At 35.9% G+C, this 24,356-nt stretch overlaps 1 long non-coding RNA gene across 1 annotated transcript; it reads left to right on the top strand.

The window, feature by feature from the left end:
- Positions 1 to 2,376: 2,376 nt before the first annotated feature.
- LOC135101807 (uncharacterized) lies at positions 2,377 to 7,843 on the top strand. Its single transcript, XR_010269380.1, has 3 exons — positions 2,377 to 2,475; positions 4,529 to 4,635; positions 7,702 to 7,843. It is a non-coding gene; the product is annotated as an uncharacterized LOC135101807 (long non-coding RNA).
- The last annotated feature ends 16,513 nt before the right edge of the window (positions 7,844 to 24,356 follow it).

Genomic DNA, 24,356 nt, shown 5'->3' with positions numbered 1-24,356 from the left:
AAGGTTGTTCTGTTTTTCAATTAAGAGTGTTATTCATGAGTTTCAGCATTTTGGTATCTAAGAAATCTCTCCATATACACGAGTTTTTGCGTTGTTTGCTTTGTGGTTCTTTTGAACTATAAAAACACTCATTATACACTTTTCTTGCAATGTCCTTTTGTTTCCCAATATAGAGTGCTTTGCATCAAGATTTCGCGTTTTTGTAGGTAAAAAGCTCAAAAACACTCAAAATATACCTTTTTGGCAACGTTTTTCTATTTCTTGATATTGGTTGGTTTGCATCCGTTTTAACGTTTTTCTACGTAAAACACTGAGAAGACACGTTTTCAGTAATTTTGTTTTGGATTCCCATATAGAGTGAGTTCCTTATTATTTATCGTTTTGGTGCCTAACATGTTAAAAAACACACAAAACACAGGTTTCTGGTAAGGTCGTTTAATTTCCTCATATTGGAGGCTTTGCATGCACTTTAGGGTTTGGTACATAACAGTCCGAAAAAAAAAAAGCTTAAATTAACTTTCCATATACACGAGTTTTTGCGTTGTTTGCTTTGTGGTTCTTTTGAACTATAAAACACTCATTATACACTTTTCTTGCAATGTCCTTTTCTTTCCCAATATACAGTGCTTTGCATCAATTTTCGCGTTTCTGTAGGTAAAAAGCTGAAAAACACTCAAAATATACTTTTTTGGTAACGTTTTTCTATTTCTTAATATTGGTTGGTTTGCATCCGTTTTAACGTTTTTCTTCGTAAAACACTGTGAAGACACGTTTTCAGTAACTTTATTTTGGATTCCCATATAGAGTGAGTTCCTTATTATATATCGTTTTGGTGCCTAACATGCTTAAAAACACACAAACCACAGATTTCTGGTAAGGTCGTTTAATTTCCTCATATTGGAGGCTTTGCATGCACTTTAGCGTTTAGTACTTAACAGTCCGAAAAAAAAAAGCTGAAATTAACTTTTTTGATAATATTCTCTTATCACATAATTGCCCTGAATTTTCCCAGAATTTTCGCATCTCGGTACCTATGAAGATGAATAACAAAAAAAAAATCCTATTTATTTTATTTTTTATTTCTTATTCTCTAAATAAAGAGTGTTATTTGTGGGTTTTAGCTTTTTGGTACTTAAGGAACTTATAAAAACACTCATAATACACGTTTCTCGTAATGTCCTTTTGTTTCCCAAACATAATGTTCTTTGCATGTACTTAAGCTTTTTTATAGATCACATGATCAAAAACACTCAAAATACATGTTTTTGGTAATGTTATTCTGTTTCTCCATAAAGTTTGTTTTGCATGCGTTTTAGCGGTTTGGTATACAAGGGGTTAAAAAATACTTAAAGGCAAGTTCTTCGTAAAAGTGATGAAATTATTCCTTTGAAAGTATTGATGGCTGATCTCTTTCTATAGGTGAGGGTTAGTGTTCTCTACTGTACCAAATACTGAAATATCTTTTTTACTATTTCTCCATCTGTATCCTACCCAGTAATGGTAATAGACTGAGGAACTCCCCACCTTTGTTAATTTTTACTAAGTATTGTCCTAGTGGTAATCAGCTGCAGCATTGATTTGTTTAGGAGTTGGATATCTGAGAATGAGTGGTTATTGGCACCAAGTGCAGCTCAGTTGTGGGTAACTCCAGTTGTTGGGAACATTCCATGGTACACAGATGGTGGGATAGTCTTGCCTTGGACTCTTGTAAATGTGTACTATATCCCAATGAGTTTTTTTTTTTTTTTGACATGAATCCCAAGTTTATTTAGGCATTTCAGGGACTTATTGTGGGTGATGGAGATCTCCACAGCACTCTTCTCTTGGTTGGTGGGTAGCTGTTGAAAAATTCATATAAATAGAGATGTCAGATGTAGGTAAAATAGAGAAATGTTGATTTGATTGTGAACTAAATCCCACAACTTATATTATCTTTGATAAGAAAGGTTTCGTTTAGACCATGAAAATTGGATAAATGAAGCTGAGCATTATTTTACTGCAACAAGAAGGCACACAAAGTGAAGGAGATCGCATACTTGACTTTAGTTTGTTGTTCCTTTGATGGGGAACTTGTATCATTGTTAAAAGCTTAAAACCTGTAAAATAGCATGGATCCATCTGAATCTTTATTCAGTCAAAAGTTTATATGATGTGTAGACTATTCAAGCTTGCCAGCCTGGAGCCTGGAGCCTGCTTGTTGTAGAGTTGTCCTATGTTCTGTAGATTTGCTTGATATTATAAACAATTATGATAAAATTTTTGTAAACAATTTTGTTCTTTATTTCTTTCAGTATCAGATTCAGTATTTTCTCCATCTTATGGCAGCATATATTTTCAACACAGAGTGAGGGCAGTGTCATTCCTCCTGTCCACTATCCCAACTTCTACTCCCAACACTACCACAACAATGAGCGGTCTGGTGTGGTGGCTGAGGATTCTTTTGAAGAGGACAATGCTTCTGCTTCATCTGAGCAGGTCAGAAGGTGGATAGCAGCAGTACTAGTAGCAGACTGGTGTTACCTTGATGCTACTGCTACATTGCATTATTTGCATAGTTTTTTCAGTTATCATGGGCTTTGTGTAATATGTATAAAAGTATATGAAGCTCAAGAAACTTGTTGATAAGGTTTATGTTCAGTATACAAATTGTAGGATGCAAAGTCAAGGATTGAAATATCATTGCCACAATTCCTGACAAAGCATTTGGTGCCACAGAATATTCAGCAATGTAATGTTTGTTTGGCAAACAAACCAGTTTCCCTGAATGATAGCTTTATTTCTGCAGGTTAATACAGTCTCTCTATGGGGGAGACTTTGGAGACAAAGCCAAGCATATATATATATATATATATATATATATATATATATATATATATATATATATATATATATATATATATATATATATATATATATATATATATATATATATATATATATATATATATATATATATATATATATATATATATATATATATATATATATATATATATATATTAGTTTGTGAGCCAAGCATACTGATCATTACACTATCATGTGTAGTTTTAATATGTAATTTAGATCAAGGACAGTGCAGTGATAGAGGAAAAATTATTCACTAGATTTTTTCAGAGAAGTTTTATGACATAAAGGATTAATTGAACGATCAGTATATATATTGGCTCACTAGCTGCATCTCTTTAACACAGAAAGCTTTCACTAATTATCTCGGCCCAATTCATTAAGTGCATCGCTGTTGTGGGAGGGAAGATATGCAGTGTTTCCCTGCCATCTGTGGGAGTTACATTCCAGAGCCTCCTGCAAATAATTAAAATCTATGAATATGGGAAACCATTCTTATAAGGATCAGAACTACCTATATTTATAGTTTAAACCTTAAACTATGCATCTCACATTTACTAAGCAATTCACTTTAAGACAATAAAAAACAGTTATTATATGTATAGTATATGATATTTTAATTAAAATACAGTGCACTATATAATAAAAGGGGAATAAGTTGATATGTACAATAAACCCTTCATATAATGAACTTCTATTTACCAAATTTCAGGTATAACAACCTATTTAAGGCTGCTGTCTCCTACCTCTCTCTCTCTCTCTCTCTCTCTCTCTCTCTCTCTCTCTCTCTCTCTCTCTCTCTCTCTCTCTCTCTCTCTCTCTCTCTCTCTCTCTCTCTCTCTCTCTCTCTCTCTCTCTCTCTCTCTATACACATATATAGCAAATTTTCATCTCAAGTGACCCACTCTCCCCCCATATGTGTTCGTTATATCTTGGGTTACTATAATTTATAACTGAAAGAATAATTTGGGCTCTTTGGACTGAAAGACTGAGCTGGTGGTGACACCTGGCAACTCTGAAAACTCCCCATTAGTTAGGTTAGGTTAGGGAAAACTCTGCAAATATGCAAAACCATGAATATGTGAGGGAACGCTGATATATGCTATCTCTTATTTGTTGTAGATGTATTCCATTCTATTGGCATAGAACGATAGGAAAATGGCATCAAGGAAGTAGGGATGCCACCAAACTTTATGACACTAGACATAACCTTGCACATAGAATTGCTGAACATAAAGGTATTTCTCCTTGAACTAATAATCAACCAGCTGTTCCATCATTTTCAGCAATAAGTTCCCATTCACATGAACATGATCATCCCTTTTTGTGACAAAGTTTTTAGAATACTACACAAGACAGAGTCCAATATGGATACAAAATTATTAGAGGCAATATATATTAAACACATAAATCCAGTACTGAATAATAACTTAACATCAAGTCAATCACATATTGTAAGATAATGTTTCGGAGGCCCGTTCCAATACCATTATCATAGTGTTAGGAAACCAACTTTTTCAGTCCCTCTCTCATTGCCATACAGGCAAGATGTGTGTGGATACTTATTGTTTTCTGTCAATCCAGTTTATAATCTTGGTGCTTGTAGTGTTTTGTTTTTTGTGTGTAGTGTCATATGATGTGAATTTTATACAACTTTTACATAGTATTTTATTGTTTTTTCTAGCTTGAAGCTGCCTGCAGAAATAGGCAAAACAGCAACTGACGAAAGAATAAAGTTGAAGGAAACTGGAGTTTCCCTGCAAAACAAGCTATCAAGAAGACCTATACAATGTGTGTGTGTATATATATATATATATATATATATATATATATATATATATATATATATATATATATATATATATATATATATATATATATATATATATATATATATATATATATATATATATATATATATATATATATATATATATATATATATATATATATATATATATATATATATATATATATATATATATATATATATATATATATCCTTGTCTTCATAATGCTCTTCATTGGCACTTGAAGCATGCATCACACTTTTGTATGATTGATCGTATAATTTTTCCTGAGTGGCCCAATCACCCACACTATCACATTCACTATCCAAGTCCTTCCTTCAGCCTTGACACACGCACTGTAATGATGGAACAGTATTTTTCTGTATGTCACAACTAGATAAGTGTAATCAACTAGGTTAACACACACACACATACAGGTATTTTTGAGGGCTTCAAGGAAGAGGATCTCAATGTAGCTCATACAAATACATGAATGTGGATAACTAAAGAAGAAAATGTGAAAATACAAGAAGCTTAACAGCGATGATAAGGGCATGGAAGGAAGAAACAGAAGTGGGTGGCGACAATGTAAAACAGATATCCAATGATATAATAGAGATGGAAAGGGAAAAAGAAAACAAAGAACTGAGAAGAGGTGACAAAAATAGTGGACTTAAATAAGAAATACTGTGAAGAGATTAAGAAACTCAAGAAAGAGAATGAAGAATTAAAGAAAACTTTGCAAGAGAGGTTAGGGTTGGAGGAGTGAGAGTTAGTTACAGAGGAAGTCAAAGGTTGGAAAGAGAGAGAACAGCAAAAGGTGGACATGGAGGACATAACAAGGCAACAGCAACAGAAACAACAAGGATATGGAAAAGCAAGTGATTAAAATAATAAAGGAAAAAAGTAATCTTGTGAGAGACACAGTACAGAGAAAGATGTGTATGGTGGTATTTGGGGTCAAGGAAAAGAACCTACCCATGAAAACAGCTAGAGAGAAAGAAGTGAAAAGAACTAAGGAAATTATAGCACAAGTGGCAGAGGAAGGAGAGGGGAGAGTCGAACAAATTGAAGAGGTTTACAGGATCGGAAAGTATGACAAAAATAGAACAAAGCCAATGTAAAACAAGAATCATGTCACAAACAGCAGCAGAACATGTCTTGCAAAGAACAGGAAAATTGGCAAAAGCAAAAGGATTGAAGGAAATATGGATAAAAAGAGACATGAACGAAGAATAGAGAAGTAAACTAAAAGTCAAAAAATGAATAGAGAACACAGGAAAGTTGTGGACATGAAAGTGAGGAAATGGTGGCACAAAGATGCCACACAAGACCACCAAACAGAAGTTTAAAGATTATGTATACTAATGTAGATGGTTTGGTGTCCAGCCTACTGGAACTTGAAGACTATTTAAAGAACAATAAACCAGATGTGGTATGTTTAACAGGAACCAAACTAGAAGAGGAAATAAAGTTGGGATTTGCAAAGGAAGGATACAGTACATGGAAGAGGGACAGAAAAGGAAAGGGAAGAGAAGTGATGATATTGGTAAGAAAAGGATATTGTTGTTGAGGAAGTGGAATATGGTGATGGAATGGTAGAAACAATGAGTGTTGTGATTAAGATCAAAAGATGTGAAAAAAGGAAAATCATTGTGAAATACATACCACCAAAAACTAATGCATGGTAGACTAATAAGTTCAAAAGTATGCAACTAGATACAAAAAAATAGTATGGAGGAAATGATAAGGAAAGGTAACAAAGTACTCTTAGTAGGTGACTTCAACACTAAAAGAATTAACTGAGAGGAGATGGAAGTAACAGAAAATGTTGGGACATGGAGTGAAGAACTTATGCAAACCATGATGATGAATACAACGAGACAGTGGGTGAATGAGCCTATAAGATGTAGAAGAGAAGAAGAACCATCACAGCTGGATTTAATGTTTATGAAAACCCCAGAAAGTAGACCAAGTATACATTGTCTGAGTTCAATGGGAAGAAGTGATCATGTGACAATAGAGATAGTACTACAGGAGGAAACAGTGTTGCACAGGAAAGAACAATACAGAAATTGGAGACAGAACTATGCTAAGGCAAACTTTGCAGAGCTTAGTAAGTTTTATTGAAAAATTAAATGGAAAGAGCAATTTGAAGGTAAAGTAGTGCAAGAAAAATATGAGATATTTTTGAGCAAGTATAGAGAGAGGATGCAACAGTTTGTACGGTTATAAAATGAAAATTGGGAAACAAGAACGGTATAATGGCAGGTGTGTAGAAGCAAATAAGAAAAAGGACAGGACATGGAAGAAAATGGCTATGGCCTGTTTTAAGACTATACAAGTGGAAATACCCTGGTCTGAGGCAATTTTTCTCTCTCTCTCTCTCTCTCTCTCTCTCTCTCTCTCTCTCTCTCTCTCTCTCTCTCTCTCTCTCTCTCTCTCTCTCTCTCTCTCTCTCTCTCTCTCTCTCTCTCTCTCTCTCTCTCTCAAACAAAAAATAAAAAAGGTGGAGAAACAAGGGGAAAGGGAGATGAATGAACAGAAGGTAGCCAAAATCAAATTTGTACATTTGTGTGTGTTTGCATTTGTTTCTTATTTGTATTTTCACAGATTGACCCAAATCTAAATTACCATTTTTAATGAGAGAGAGAGAGAGAGAGAGAGAGAGAGAGAGAGAGAGAGAGAGAGAGAGAGAGAGAGAGAGAAATCACAAATACCTACTAACCTGGAAAGTGGAGTCCTTGATGATAAATTGGCTGGGATCAGCAGGGTGAACTGTGGCAGAAGTTTGGTGCATGGCAAATATGGCTTCAGGATGAGTAAATGGAGAGGCAGGAGGGAGTGATGGTTGTGGGGGAGATGATGAGTGAGCAGAAGGTGAGAAGGATGAGGAGAAAAAAGGTGATGGTGCAGAGAATGATGAGGAATGGACTAATGGGGAAGGGGAAATGTGAGATAATTTTGAGGACTCAAAGGCAGTAATAACAGGTGGTGTAGTGCTGAGGTGAGTATGGTCTGAGGCATGGCCAGGAGCTGCTGTATGACCAGATTTCTGAATTTCCAGTCAAAGTGTCTGGCTAAGAGTTGGAGATCTGGCAGAGAAGCTGTGGCCAGAGGAAGGAGGCTTGGCTGCTGCACCAGACCCATAGACCACATCTTTGGAGTGGCTTTGGCCTTGAGGTGCAGCCAGGTAGCTGTAGCTCACCACCTGCCAGAGAAAAGCTTTTTTAACCTCACTGCCTGCCAGGGAAGAGCTTTTTTAATTTCCATTTTAATCTTACATGATTAAGGTCATATGATTAATAGTTATACCATCTTCTGTATATCTAGCCTGGAGGTTGAGATGTGATGGAATGATTCCAAATGTGAATGTATACCATATTAAATCCTTGTCTCTACTTTCCTCCAAATGAGATCCATGGGCCTTGTAAAAAAAAGTTGGGAGTCCAATCTTTTAAAACTAGTAACTCTAATATTAGAGATTTGAGAGACAGAATGAAGTATAATTAAAGCTTTGATAAGCATTTATAAATCTGTACATTCTTTCAATTTTTTTTCACCATTTTTGAATGGCATATTGGAGTGATTTGAGTCAGAAATAACAATTTTGAACACTTTTGTTTCTATTTGTTGGTAATGTGTAATACCACTGATGAGAGACAAACTTTGTGCTTGGAAGGAAAGAACTGACACCCTTTCTCTATAAATTCTGCTTCACTGCATGCCACAAGTTTTATAATTTATATCAGAACTATTTCTAGACTAACCACTTCATAAGCATAATCATTTTGTCATCACAGTTTTCACTATGCTGCCTTATCACCATTGTGCTACAGTGATCTCAGATGCTTCTGATTTCATAATGAAAGTTAGGGTTCACTTTAAAACCAGTTGACAACTGATAGTCTAAATTCCAATCCAAGAAATGAATTTTGTATCATCAATGAATGAAAGTGCTTGATTGTTCTACAAGTTTGGTGAGGATTGAGGTTGCTGGTTAGTTCTGGGGAGTAGATTAGTAAAATTCTGAAGAAGTATTTTTTAACTGTCTTCACCCAGGAAAACATGCAGGAAATGCTGGATAGTGAAATTTTTAGAGCAGAAGAGAATGAGAAGCTGAAAGATATTACCATAATTAAGGAGATAGTGGAACAGGTGATAGATAGGCTAAGAAAGTTCAAGACACCAAGACCAGATGAAATATATCCCAGAGTAGTTGGGTTTAGGAAGGGGGATAAAAACCCAGGGAGGAGGTAGGATTCTTTTAATCTCTAACGTTTCAGCTGAATAGCCATCCTCAGAGAGACTGATTTACATGAGTGAAAACACACTATTTATAACAACAAACAAAATTTTCTCATATGACATTCGTACAGAGTATTGCCATCCTGGCGTGTACCTCACCTAATTTTATTTTCCTAGTCAGGTGGCATTATTCGCCTACGTGACGAGCCTTTACTGGGGATTTTCCTTGTACCTGACCTGAGGGCCAATCTGGCGGAATTACCCGCCCACCTGATAAAACCTTCTCTGTGGTTAATGACTTCCCTAGTTGTTATGAGGGCTGCCTCTATAGCTTTTCTCATTCTTTTCTTCAATCCGACTTTAATTTCTTTAGCCTCTTCCCATTTTGGTAGGTGTTTACATTTTTCTATGTTCAATACAAGGGAGTTTGATGTGTTGTGTTTTAAAACATCTTTCCTATGCTCTGCTATTCTTGTTTTAAGTCCCCTGCCTGTTTCTCATATGTACTGCTTTGTACAACCTTTGCATGGTATGCTGTACACTACACTGTTATTATTAACAAGTCCGGTCTCTTTAGTCCTCGTTAGCTCACCAATTTTCTCTCCCGCTAATGTTGCTATTTTTAATCCTGTTCTAGACAAATATTTGTTAATTATGGAAGCCTTGTCCGAATTTGGTACACATGTATAACTCTCTCTTTTGCTGGTTGTACAGAGATCTTTATTCTCTTTGTTTTCAGTTGTTATTTTCTTTGCCTTATTCTTAAGCCTAACAAGGAGCCCTTCAGGATAACCCAGCTTTTTGAAAGTTGATATGATATATCATATTTCTTGCTCTAGGAAGTTGTTGCTGCAAATTCTGAACGCTCTTAAGTAAAAACCAATAATCACATCAGATTTGACTCTCATGCTGTGGGCTGAAAGGTAGTGAATGAAATCGTCCTTATTGGACATTCATTCACTTGTTAATAATAACAGCGTAGTGTACAGCATACCATGCAAAGGTTGTACAAAGCAGTACATAGGAGAAACAGGCAGGGGACTTAAAACAAGAATAGCAGAGCATAGGAAAGATGTTTTAAAATGCAACACATCAAACTCCCTTGTATTGCACATAGAAAAATGTAAACACCTACCAAAATGGGAAGAGGCTAAGAAATTAAAGTTGGATTGAAGAAAAGAATAAGAAAAGCTATAGAGGCAGCCCTCATAACAACTAGGGGAGTCATTAACCACAGAGAAGGTTTTATCAGGTGGGCGGGTAATTCCGCCAGATTGGCCCTCAGGTCAGGTACAAGGAAAATCCCCAGTAAAGGCTCGTCACGTAGGCGGATAATGCCACCTGACTAGGAAAATAAAATTAGGTGAGGTACACGCCAGGATGGCAATACTCTGTACGAATGTCAAATGAGAAAATTTTGTATGTTGTTATAAATAGTGTGTTTTCACTCATGTAAATCAGTCTCTCTGAGGATGGCTATTCAGCCGAAACGTTAGAGATTAAAAGAATCCTAACTCCTCCCTGGGTTTTTATCCTCCTTCCTAAACCCAACTACTTGTCAACATGAACAGTTCATATCCCAGAGTACTTAAGGAATGCAAAGAAGTTATTAGTGAACTGTTAGTTTCTGCCTTTAGGAAATCACTTGAGATACCGGTAATGTGGAGGCAAGTTTAAGCTTTAAGAAAGGAGATTTAAGCTTAACTTCTGTTGTAGATAAAATAATGAAGTCTGTAATAGTAAAGAACATTAGGGAACATTTAGACAAACATAACTTGATAAATTGGTCACAGCATAGCTTCACAAAGGGGAAGTCTTACCTGACAAACTTGTCAAGATTTTACTGTAAAGTTTACATGGCAGGAGATAATGCTGATAGTTATGACATCCTATATCTGGACTTCAGTGAAGTGTTTGACAAGGTACCCCATCAGAGGCTCCTGAGAAAGGTTAGGGCACACGGAATAGATGGGAAGGTGTTAGGGTGGATAAGGTTGTGGCTAAGTGACAGGCGACAGAGTCGTAATAAACAGCTCTAAATCGGAGTGGGATTAAGTAATTAGTGGGGTGCCACAGGGATCAGTATAAGGGCCATTGATGTTTTTAATATACATCAGTGACTTGGATAGTGGAATTAGTTGTGACGTTAGTAAATTTGAGGATGACAAGTAAGATAGGTAGATTAATTAGATTAGAATTTGATGCCATTCCCTTGCAGGCAGATTTGGATAGGATGAACGAATGGACAGACAGATGGCAAATGCAGTTTAATATAAAAAAATGTAAAGTACTTAGCATAAGTAGAGGAAATCCACACAGAAGGTACACAATAAACAATGAACCTCTGGTAGGTTTAGGGTACAAAAAAGATTTAGAATTTATAGTTAGCTCTAAATTCCATATAAGAAAGCAATGCATAGAGGCCAGAAACAGGGCAAATAGGATATTAGGATTTATTTTTAAGAGTGTTAAAAGTAGAAGTCCCGAAGTAATATTAAAGTTATATTTGGTGCTGGTCAGACCTCATCTATATTATGCTGTGCAGTTCTGGTCCCCCATATTACAGGAAGTATATAGGTCTTTTAGAATCAATACAAAGGAGAATGGCTAAAAGGATACAAGGAGTGAGGAGTATTCCTTACAAAGAGAGATTGAAGCTGTTAAATTTACATTAAGAGAGATGTAGGTTAAGAGGGGACCTGATAGAAGTCTTTAAATGCTATAAGGGTTACAACACAGGGGATGTAAGCAAAATTCTTAGGATTAGTAACCAGGATAGAACAACAAATAACAGTTTTAAGCTTGAAAAATTTAGTTTAAAAAAGAGATAGGAAGGAATCAGTTCTCAAATAGAGTGGTAGATGAATGGAACGGACTCAGTAATCAGGTTGTTGGTGCTGGGTCATTAGGAAGCTTTAAGAGAAAATTAGAGATTTATGGATGGGGATTGATAGGTGGAAATAGGTAAGTATATTTCATACAGGAACTGCCACATGTATGCCTGATGGTTTCTTGCAGCTTCCATTTTTTATGTTCTTATATTCTTATGAGTATGTATCTTGAACCTGAGATATTATGCTTGTCTTATTATCACAGGGATATTGATCATAGAAAAGAAACACTCATCTTTTGTACTTACATTTTTTTTTTTTTTTTTGTGAATGTGAAAGAAAATGCCCTGACAGAATTAATTTTTCTTTTTAAGGAACATAATGAAAAAAGTTATATTTGCAATTGTCATGTTTGGGTTAACTATAATTAGCCTTAGTTTGTGTTGGCTACACACACTGGATCATGTGTGTTGCTGCTGTGATTATTAATGAGTGTAATTTCCAGAAATGTGATTTCAGTACTCTCCTAGCAAGTCAGTTAAACACACATGATTTATTCAAAGCAAAAGACTATTCAGTGTGTTTGAAGACTACTTGATATTGATAATAAAACCCATCTTAATGCTTACTTTCAGGTTTTTTTTCTGATTTTATTTTCAGACAAGGATATGTTCACATTGTTGTTGTTGTTGAGGAGAAACTGTTGTTCTTAGTGAGCTATGAAAGCCCTGACCCATTCATAGCTATGAATGTTCCATGGTTCTTAGTTGCGAATGATTTTGCTTTAAAAAATTACCAGCACTAAGATGTTCATAGCCCACTAAGATAAATCTTAGAAGCATCTGGGAATGTGGCTTCTGGCTCCTCAGGGGTATGTTGTTGTCCGTCATAATAATGAAAGGCTTATGTGTTGTGTAAAAGTAAAATTAAGATAGCAGCCTGTTATTTATGGATAGCAAGCAGGCTGGAGGGAGGGAGAGTGTGAAGTGTGTGGGTGTCGTGGTGGGGAAGTGTCTCAGTGTGACACGTGAATCACTGCACGAGCTGTCATTGGCTGACTCTTCTCGTGCTGCTGTGGCGAGGGAGTTATTCTCTCTGGCCCCAGCAACTGATAGCTATCACTCAAGCGTGACAAAAAGGTTCTGTGGATAATTTCACTTGGATGGATTTTGACCCTAATGTGGGGTCCATTCTGATGTCTGCACTCTCTCTCGTCACGTTAGGAAGGTTGGGGATGACAATGCAATAAAATAGTAATTTTGACCACAAGGGCACTTAGATCACTCTGGCTCTGGGAACCTCATATAATATCTGATGCAATATGATCATAGGATAGTGCAATTAATTTTTTTTTTCCCCTTCCCCCCTTTTTTCTTTTTTCTTTTTTTTTTTTTACCTAGGAGGGACACTGGCCATGGGCAACAAAAATCCAATAAAAAAAAAGCCCACTGTGATGCTAGTTCCAGAAAAGGGTCCAAACCGGTAGTCAAAAATTAAAGGATAAGTGTCTTGAAACTTCCCTCTTGAAGGAATTCAAGTCATAAGAAGGTGGAAATACAGAAGCAGGTAGGAAGTTCCAGAATTTACCAGAGAAAGGGATGAATGATTGAGAATACCAGTTAACTCTTGCATTAGAGAGGTGGACAGAATAGGGGTGAGAGAATGAAGAAAGTCTTATGCAGCAAGGCTGCAGGAGGAGGAGAGGCATGCAGTTAGCAAGATCAGAAGAGCAGCTAGCTTGAAAACTGCAGTAGAAGATAGCTAGAGATGCAATATTGCAGCGATGAACAGAGGCTGAAGACAGTCAGCTGGAAGAGAGGAGTTGATGACACGAAAAGCTTTTGATTCCACCCTGTCTAGAAGAGCAGTAATAGTAGAACCTCCCAGACGTGTGAAGCATACTCCATACATGCACGGATAAGGCCCTTGTACAGAGTTAGCAGTGGGGGGGGGTGAGAAAAACTGGCAGAGATGTCTCAGAACACCTAACTTCATAGAAGCTGTTTTTAGCTAGAGATGAGATGTGAAGTTTCCAGTTCAGATTATAAGTAAAGGACAGACCGAGGATGTTCAGTGTAGAAGAGGGACAGTTGAGTGTCACTGAAGAAGAGGGGATAGTTGTCTGGAAGGTTGTGTCGAGTTGATGGATGGAGGAATTGAGTTTTGAGACAATAAACAATACCAAGTTTGCTCTGCCCCAATCAGAAATTTTAGAAAGATCAGAACTCAGGTGTTCTGTGGCTTCCCTGCGTGAAATGTTTACTTCTTGAAGGGTTGGATGTCTATAAAAAGATGTGGAGAAGTGCTGGATGGTATCATCAGTGTAGGAGTGGATAGGACAAGAAGTTTGGTTTAGAAGGTCATTGATGAATAATAAGAAGAGAGTGGGTGCCAGGACAGAATCCTGAGGAACACCACTGTTAATAGATTTAGGAAAAAACAGTGACCATCTACCACAGCAGCAACAGAATGGTCAGAAAGGAAACTTGAGATGAAGTTACAGAGAGAAGGACACAAGCCATAGGAAGGTAGTTTGGAAATCAAAGCTTTGTGCCACACTCTATCAAAAGCTTTTGATATATCCAAGGCAACAGCAAAAGGTTCACCAAAATCTCTAAAAGAGATGACTGAGACTCAGTAAGGAAACCCAGAAGATCACCAGTAGAGCGGCCTTGACAGAACCCATACGGTGATCAGATAGAAGGTTGTGAAGTGACAGATGTTTAAGAATCTTCCTCTTGAGGAAGATTGATTCAAAAACTTTAGATAGGCAGGAAATTAAAGCAATAGGACGGTAGTTTGAGGGATTAGAACAGTCTTCCTTTTTAGGAACAGGCTGAATGTAGGCAAACTTCCAGCAAGAAGGAAAGGTAGATGTTGACAGAGTTGAAAGAGTTTGACTAGGCAAGGTGCAAGCACGGAGGCACAGTTTTGGAGAACAATAGGAGGGATCCCATCAGGCAACCTTTCAAATCAATAATTAATTAGAAAGTTATTATAATATCTGTACCACTATTTCTTACCATAGATAGTATACATTTAGTTCAGATAATACTCCATTCTTGGCATCACACTTATTGAAACATCACACAACATCTCTATAATGGTCAGAAACAAGTCCATGTAGCCATGCACGGTGTGCTCTGTGTTGTGTATTTACCTAGGTGTAATTTACAGGGCCCGAGCTACACTCAAGTGGTCCCATCTCCATACCTATACATGTCTAATTTTTCCTTTAGTTTGTGTACACTTGTTGCCAAAACTATACATATCTTCTTTTAGTCCATTCCAAACTTCAGTGTGTCTTTGTGGAAAACTATTCTTTGTGTTGTTTAGACATCTTCTTTTCCCTACTTATGTGAGTGTCCCATTCTACTGTCATGACTGCTTGTCTCTTTTAGTAATGGTTTTGTCATTACCAACTTCCATTTTGTTTGCCAACTTGTAGATAGTTATCAAATCTCTTTCTCTCCTTTGTTCCAGTATTGGTAAGTATATTTTTTCTAATCTTTCTTCATAACTTAATCCCTCAAATTCTGCCACCATTTTTGTTCCTATTGTTTGTATTCTTCCTAGCTTGTTTACATGCTTCTTACATAGAGACTACACAACTGCTGCATATTCCAATCTAGGTCTTATTATCATAGGGATTATTTTTCTCATCTTACTTTTGTTCATGAGGTGAGAAGCTGTACTATGTTTCATAGTAATCTGTAAATGTTCCTCATATTCTACCTATATGCTTCTCTGGTTGGAAGTTATCTGGCTTTACTACTCCTAGATCCTTTTCTTCCTGGATCCTTTTAATATATTTGTTTTCTACCTTGTATGTCCAATGTGGTCTTCTATTCACTTCTGCACATCTCCATCATATGACATTTGCTTACATCGAATTTAACTTCCCATTTTTTGCTCCATTCACAAATTTTATTGGTAATTTTGTAGATATTCACAGTCTTTGCAACTTTTTATTTCTTTCTGTAATTTAGCATTATCTGCAAATAGGCTGTTGTAGCTATCAATTTTTTCAAGAATATCATTTATATAAACAATGAACAATACCATATTGGTGATAGTACTGACCCTTGTGGCACACCACTCTTTACTGTTTTCCAAACCAACTTTTCATCATTAGCTACTGTTCTCATTTCTCATCATTTTAAGTAATTTTCCATCCACTTTATACTTGTCCCATGTAGTCTCTTAATATTTTCAAGTTTCCACATAAGTCTTTCATGGGGGAACCTTGTCAAAAGCTTTTTATCAGATCTAGTTATATACAGTCCACAAATGCTTCTCTTTCCTACATGATGTCATCACTCTTGAGCTGAAGCTTAATAGATTTGTTACACATGATTTTCTTTTCCTGGAGCCATATTGTTTGTCTGTTATTATTCCTTCTTTTATAAGAATTCTGCTGCCCATTGTGTGTGTGTGTGTGTGTGTGGGGAGGGGGACAGAATTTGATAATGACACTGACATTACAGTTGTTACTCTCCCTTCATAATGTGCAATTAGTGATTGGGTGCATATTATACCAGAGACACTCTTCAGTGAATTCTTTCACTCATAATACCCCATAATCAATGATCTAGTGCCTCTAAATATTACAGTAATAAAATTATTTTGTAATCACCTTTCAACAAGCATTACCTACTCAGCTAGACTACCAGTATGCAGAAACTTCTGCTAGCCCCTAAGCAACAGGTTTTTTGTGCAGAAACCTCTTCTTGTAATGAGTTTTTAGAGAAAAATAACTCTTATCCCTAGTTATATCTCATTTAGTACAGATTCTAGAATAATGAAACTTACAGCATAAGAAGCACCTATCCTTCTCCATTCTAGTGGTACTTTTGTCTGACTCATTATTTTAGTTCAACAGGAAGTAAAGGTGTGTTCATTATGCTGGATATAGTACTGGCTACAGCTCACTTGCCCCACCTGCCCTCACTGCTTTCCCCACATATCAAAAGGAATGTTCTTCCACTGTGACTCCTTGTTTAACAGCACTTAATGGGAGTGGATGAGGTTAGCTTGCATTTGCACTTAGCCATTCATTAGGATGAGGGCAGATCACCTCCTTCCATGATACTTGCCTTGTATAGAATACCAGATGGCAAGTCACTAAAAGTGGTAGGGAGCAGCTTTGTAAATGTTGCTAAGTAATGTTCAAAATATCTCTCTCCCACTTTCATTTTGATTTAAGGATTGAAAATCATGAGGCACATACATTCATTACCCATCAGAGCCCTGAAATGCACACCACTGTGTTGCTTGTTGCTCAGGGGGTTAAAATTATTGATACCTGTGAGATGTTACTCTAAAAACTGGAAAAATAAATAACAGGCAGCTCTAAATAAATTATAAATTTGGATTGAAAATGAGAATAAAGAAAGTAGGAGGGAACAGAAAAGGGGCTATTGTAAGTTGCCTCAGACACCTATGTTTCAGTGAGGAAAAGAAGATAAGATTTAGTAGAGGAGAGATTGTGTTCTAGAAATTGAAAACTAGATCTAAGACTGTGAATGTTGCAGAAATTAATGAAGAAAAAGTTGAGGGGGGGGGTCTCAAGAGACTTAGGGTTGATACCAGAAGACACTAGCCTTGATGAGCATCATCAACAGGACCCATCAAGTAAATTTTAAGTTGGTTTTTACCTAATTATTTTTTTATTATTTTATTCAAAATACTGTACATGCATATCATAAATAAAGATGAGGTTTACTAGAGGAGAGGTGATGTTGTACAGATAGAAAATTATATCTAAGACAGCAAATGTTAAACAATTTAATGAAGAAAAGTTATAATATACCAGTAAAATGCCTTGGAAGGCGATTAACGAGCAAAGATGTCAGTAATGCATCAGTGGAAGGGGTATTTCAAGAAGAGAGAGAGAGAGAGAGAGAGAGAGAGAGAGAGAGAGAGAGAGAGAGAGAGAGAGAGAGAGAGAGAGAGAGAGAGAGAGAGAGAGAGAGAGAGAGAGAGAGAGAGAGAGAGTGAGGCAACTTCAGGCACCCCACACTTGCCTAATATTCAAATCACTCTAGCTCAAAACTCTGCAAGAGCCCAGTGGTTGTGCTATATACCACTTGATAGGAAATTTCATTTTGTGTTCAGTGGTATCTATCCGCTCTCATTGAGACAAAAGAAAATTGGTGAAAATTGCAGAAAACTGATGGTCACTTTACAAAAAGTTTTGTATTGTATTTTGCATATGCACAGTAGTATTGCAAATTTCATATGATTTTTCATTATAACTTGTATTACTCTTATTACCAACAAAATTTGAGCTTGATCAGTTAATTACTTAAAAAGTTGTAATTTTGACTTTGTGCATGTACAGTGCTACTTCAAAGTTGACGTAAGGAATTTTATTAAAATTATAACATGACACCTCTTAAGTTTCATTAAAACTGGTTGAGTAGTTTTTGAGAAATCCCATTTCTGACACCCTTCTACTTTTAGTAAGTTAACTTCACCCAATAGAAGAGATGAAAGCTATATCATATAAAATTGATAGAGGTGTGCTATCATATGATGCTAATTTTGTTACGATCAGCCACATAGTTCTGGAGATATTAGCGATTGAATAGGGTTATGGTCAGACTGAGCCAGGCCCCTCAAAACGAAACAACAACCTCCATAGTAAACTTTGTTTTGCTCATAATTAATTTCTCACTCTTTCATAAAAGAGAACATAGGTATCCATTCAATCATGATGAGTTTCCCTTCAATACAGGGACTGTAATATATATACCTCCCATATTTATAATATATGAATTTCTCACTCTTTCATAAAAGAGAACATAGTTATCCATTCAATCATGATGATTTCCCCTTCAATACAGGGACTGTAATATATATACCTCCCATATTTATAATATATGAATTTCTCACTCTTTCATAAAAGAGAACATAGTTATCCATTCACTCATGATGAGTTCCCCTTCAATACAGGGACTGTAATATATATACCTCCCATATTTATAATATATGAATTTCTCACTCTTTCATAAAGGAGAACATAGTTATCCATTCAATCATGATGAGTTCCCCTTCAATACAGGGACTGTAATATATATACCTCCCATATTTATAATATATGAATTTCTCACTCTTTCATAAAGGAGAACATAGAGTTCTTTGTTTAATCATGATTAGTTTCTTTTCATTACATGGACTGTACTAAATACATATTTTTCTTAAGCTACTTTTTTAGAATACTTTTGGCTTAAATTGAGAACTTGACCGCCCTGATTTGAGGAATGGTGAAGTGGAGCCACCAGGCACAATATCTACCAATTCACAAAACAGAGCAATGACTAAATTTTGACTTCTCTATTTCCTTAGTTTGGTGGCATCCCTACTTCCTTGATGCCATTTTCCTATCGTTCTATGCCAATAGAATGGAATACATCTACAACAAATAAGAGATAGCATATATCAGCATTCCCTCACATATTCATGGTTTTGCATATTTGCAGAGTTTTCCCTAACCTAACCTAACTAATGGGGAGTTTTTAGAGTTGCCAGGTGTCACCACCAGCTCAGTCTTTCAGCCCAAAGAGCCCAAATTATTCTTTCAGTTATAAATTACAGTAACCCAAGATATAACGAACACATATGGGGGAAGAGTGGGTCACTTGAGATGAAAATTTGCTATATATGTGTATAGAGAGAGAGAGAGAGAGAGAGAGAGAGAGAGAGAGAGAGAGAGAGAGAGAGAGAGAGAGAGAGAGAGAGAGAGAGAGAGAGAGAGAGAGAGAGAGAGAGAGAGGCAGCAGACAGCAGCCTTAAATAGGATGTTATACCTGAAATTTGGTAAATAGAAGTTCATTATATCAAGGGTTTATTGTACATATCAACTTATTCCCCTTTTATTTTATAGTGCACTGTATTTTTTAATTAAAATATCATGTACTATACATATAATAACTGTTTTTTATTGTCTTAAAGTGAATTGCTTAGTAAATGTGAGATGCATAGTTTAAGGTTTAAACTATAAATATAGGTAGTTCTGATCCTTATAAGGATGGTTTCCCATATTCACAGATTTTAACTATTTGCAGGAGGCTCTGGAATGTAACTCCCACAGATGGCAGGGAAACACTGCATATCTTCCCTCCCACAACAGCGATGCACTTAATGAATTGGGCCAAGATAATTAGTGAAAGCTTTCTGTGTTAAAGAGATGCAGCTAGTGGGCCAATATATATACTGATCGTTCAATTAATCCTTTATGTCATAAAACTTCTCTGAAAAAATCTAGTGAATAATTTTTCCTCTCTCACTGCACTGTCCTTGATCTAAATTACATATTAAAACTACACATGATAGTGTAATGATCAGTATGCTTGGCTCACAAACCATATATATATATATATATATATATATATATATATATATATATATATATATATATATATATATATATATATATATATATATATATATATATATATATATATATATGCTTGGCTTTGTCTCCAAACTCTCCCCCATAGAGAGACTGTATTAACCTGCAGAAATAAAGCTATCATTCAGGGAAACTGGTTTGTTTGCCAAACAAACATTACATTGCTGAATATTCTGTGGCACCAAATGCTTTGTCAGGAATTGTGGCAATGATATTTCAATCCTTGTCTTTGCATCCTACAATTTGTATGCTGAACATAAACCTTATCAACAAGTTTCTTGAGCTTCATATACTTTTATACATATTACACAAAGTCCATGACAACTGAAAAAAACTATGCAAATAATGCAATGTAGCAGTAGCATCAAGGTAACACCAGTCTACTACTAGTACTGCTGCTATCCACCTTCTGACCTGCTCAGATGAAGCAGAAGCATTGTCCTCTTCAAAAGAATCCTCAGCCACCACACCAGACCGCTCATTGCTGTGATAGTGTTGGGAGTAGAAGTTGGGGTAGTGGACAGGAGGAATGACACTGCCCTCACTCTGTGTTGAAAATATATGCTGCCATAAGATGGAGAAAATACTGAATCTGATACTGACAGAAATAAAGAACAAAATTGTTTACAAAAATTTTACCATAATTGTTTATAATATCAAGCAAATCTACAGAACATAGGACAACTCTACAACAAGCAGGCTCCAGGCTCCAGGCTGGCAAGCTTGAATAGTCTACACATCATATAAACTTTTGACTGAATAAAGATTCAGATGGATCCATGCTATTTTACAGGATTTAAGTTTTTAACAATGATACAAGTTCCCCATCAAAGGGACAACAAACTAAAGACAAGTATGCAATCTCCTTCACTTTGTGTGCCTTCTTGTTGCAGTAAAATAAGGCTCAGCTTCATTTATCCAATTTTCATGGTTTAAACGAAACCTTTCTTATCAAAGATAATATAAGTTGTGGGATTTAGTTCACAATCAAATCAACATTTCTCTATTTTACCTACATCTGACATCTCTATTCATATGAATTTTTCAACAGCTACCCACCCACCAAGAGAAGAGTGCTGTGGAGATCTCCATCACCCACAATAAGTCCCTGAAATGCCTAAATAAACTTGGGATTCATGTCAAATAAAAACAAAACTCACTGGGACATAGTACACATTTGCAAGAGTCCAAGGCAAGACTATCCCACCATCTGTGTACCATGGAATGCTCCCAACAACTGGAGTTACCCACAACTGAGCTGCACTTGGTGCCAATAACCACTCATTCTCAGATACCCAACTCCTAAGCAAATCAATGCTGCATCTGATTACCACTAGGACAATACTTAGTAAAAATTAACAAAGGTGGGGAGTTCCTCAGTCTATTACCATTACTGGGTAGGATACAGATGGAGAAATAGTACAAAAGACAGTTCAGTATTTGGTACAGTAGAGAACACTAACCCTCACCTATAGAAAGAGATCAGCCATCAATACTTTCAAAGGAATAATTTCATCACTGTAATCAGTTTCAGGTCCCTTCAATAAACCTTGCATGTCACTAGGTCATGGACCATGCTTCTATGAAAAGGCACAGATCAATGCCTCTTATGAAAGAGCACAGAGTTGATCAGGAATGAAAAAAGAAAAACTTAACTGACTTTGGAATCAAATATCTAAACTACATCTCTGTAAAAAAGATAGGGAGACTGAAAGAAATTTAATTGGAAAACATTCTATACAACATGGACAACCAAGGTCATGTGACCTTCTTAACATAATTCCTCCTATCAAATCACAATCTAAAAGCTTAAACACCTGATACGTTGAGGCTCCTACACACATTATGAACAAATGGTTCCCAGCCTTTTTTAGGAGATTAGTACAATGCCATGTTAACCTTCACATTATCATCCAAACATCAATTTAAAAAGCTAAATACTTATCAAGTGAATTTACACATGCTTCAACACTCAAATGCAGAATCCTGCACACAAACTTGACATGCCTTTGACAACTTTTTTATTGTCATATAAGAGAAATAATAAATCACCACCTCATTTCCTTCCCTCTTATGTTGCTTAGTGTTTTGAGGACATGCTGCCATACATACATAGCACAACACAAGTACAAAAATTAAGAGTGAAACATTGTGAAAACAAGGAATAAATATGTTTCATGTGACAGCATAGGAAGTGAAGCACAAGAAGTACAAGTGGCTAGGTGTACAGGCCACACACCTACCTGGCTTGGTCTCAGGTTCAACACCCGGGCTTGGCGGGTCACGGCGGCCATGCCTGCTGCTAATGACCTGGCCTGTACCTGGTTGATTCGGGCTTCATCCTCAGCCGTCAAAAGCTTGTTGTTGATAATTCTGTGCCATCACCAGGGAATGGAACAGAAGGGAAGGGGAGGTGAAGAGAAAAAAGACAGTGAGTAAGGATATAAGAACTTCTGAAAATATGCAATAAAGGGAGAATGGAAAAAGGAAGATGTAAATGAAATTTAGGAGATTACAAGGAGGTTGGTGGGTTCCCCTTGTTACTAATACTGTACATACTGTATATGGATGAATAAAGCTACAAAATATCTTTTATCGTGCCTCCTTAAAAAAAAGTCAATACTGACCTTCATTAGCATCCTTAAAAATTTCATCAGATACAAAACAAAACTGCTGTTATAGTGACAAACACTCCATATCATCTGTCAGCCCCTGCAGGCTCCACACTGAATAAAAGGGTCACACCTGTCAGTACAGCAGTCATGTGAACCTTTATGACTTGTCTCACTGTACTTGCACACAACCAAAATATATAAATGACCACATATTTTACACTTCCCTCAGCTTGTTAAGTGTGGTTCAACAGCCCCCACAACAAATGATCTGTCTCATTGTAGCAACAGCATGTCTTTATCAACTGCACACACGCACACACACACACACACACACACACACACACACACACACTAGCTCTAATTTTGTATATAATTTTATGTAAATTATATGCTAAATGACCAAAGAAAATATATGTCTGTAAATGATGCTACAGTCATGAAGATAATCATGCAAAATGAAAAGTGGAGAATTATCAGAAAATTCTGAATATAATGGAGCCAATCTGATTATTAACATGAATATGACGGAGTCAAGATTGATAAATGGAGCTAAGAAATAGCATATGTTGGAAATGGGACAAGAGGATAAAGAAACAAAGATGGGTGGTAGTAGAATAAAGTGACAGAGTGAGAGAAACTTGGAAGTAGCACTAGAGAAATGAATATGATTACTTCAAGAACTAAATAAATGTTGATAAATTTGAAAGTGGTATATATATATATATATATATATATATATATATATATATATATATATATATATATATATATATATATATATATATATATATATATATATATATATATATATATATATATATATATATATACGGGATATAGCTGGTCGTGATGACGAAAAAAATTGATCATGATAACTGATAAATCGGTAACAATAACCTTATCAGTGATGACTGATAATTGGCAATAAATTTATTGCCCAATAACCAATAACTGATAAATTTATAAATCTAAAATTCCTATACCACCGATAACAATGAGTGTTTTTGAGCTTGTTACCTATAAAAAACACGAAAATTGATGCAAAGCACTCTATAATGGGAAAGAAAAGGACATTGCAAGAAAAGTGTATAATGAGTGTTTTATAGTTCAAAAGAACCACAAGGCAAAAAATGCAAAAACTAGTGTATATGAAGAAGTTTCGTAGATACCAAAATGCTGAAACTCATGAACAACACTCTTAATTGAGAAACAGAACAATCTTACTAAATGTGTGTATTTTGAGTGCTTTTCACATTCTTAGTTACCAAAACCCCAAATTGCATGCGAAACCAGCTTAATGTGGGAAAAAAATGACATTACCAGAAAAAAAATGTCTTTTGAGTGTTTTTGAGCGTGTTAGGCAATAAAGCACTAAAAAGGGGGGCAATCACATTACATTGGAATAAAACCAATTTTTAGTAAGAACTTGCCTTTAAGTCTTTTTGAGCTCCTTATATACCAAAACACTAAAATGCATGCAAAATACACTTTATGGTGAAACAGAATAACATTACCAAAAACATGTGTTTTTAGTGTTTTTGATCATGTTACCAATAAAAACGCTTAAATGACATTATCAGAAAAATGTCTTTTAAGTGTTTTTGAGCATGAT

Source organism: Scylla paramamosain, chromosome 1 (assembly GCF_035594125.1).
Source record: "Scylla paramamosain isolate STU-SP2022 chromosome 1, ASM3559412v1, whole genome shotgun sequence".
NCBI lineage: Eukaryota > Metazoa > Arthropoda > Malacostraca > Decapoda > Portunidae > Scylla > Scylla paramamosain.
The sequence above is the reverse complement of the archived record's forward strand: the minus strand, read 5'-3'. Positions and strand labels throughout refer to the sequence as shown.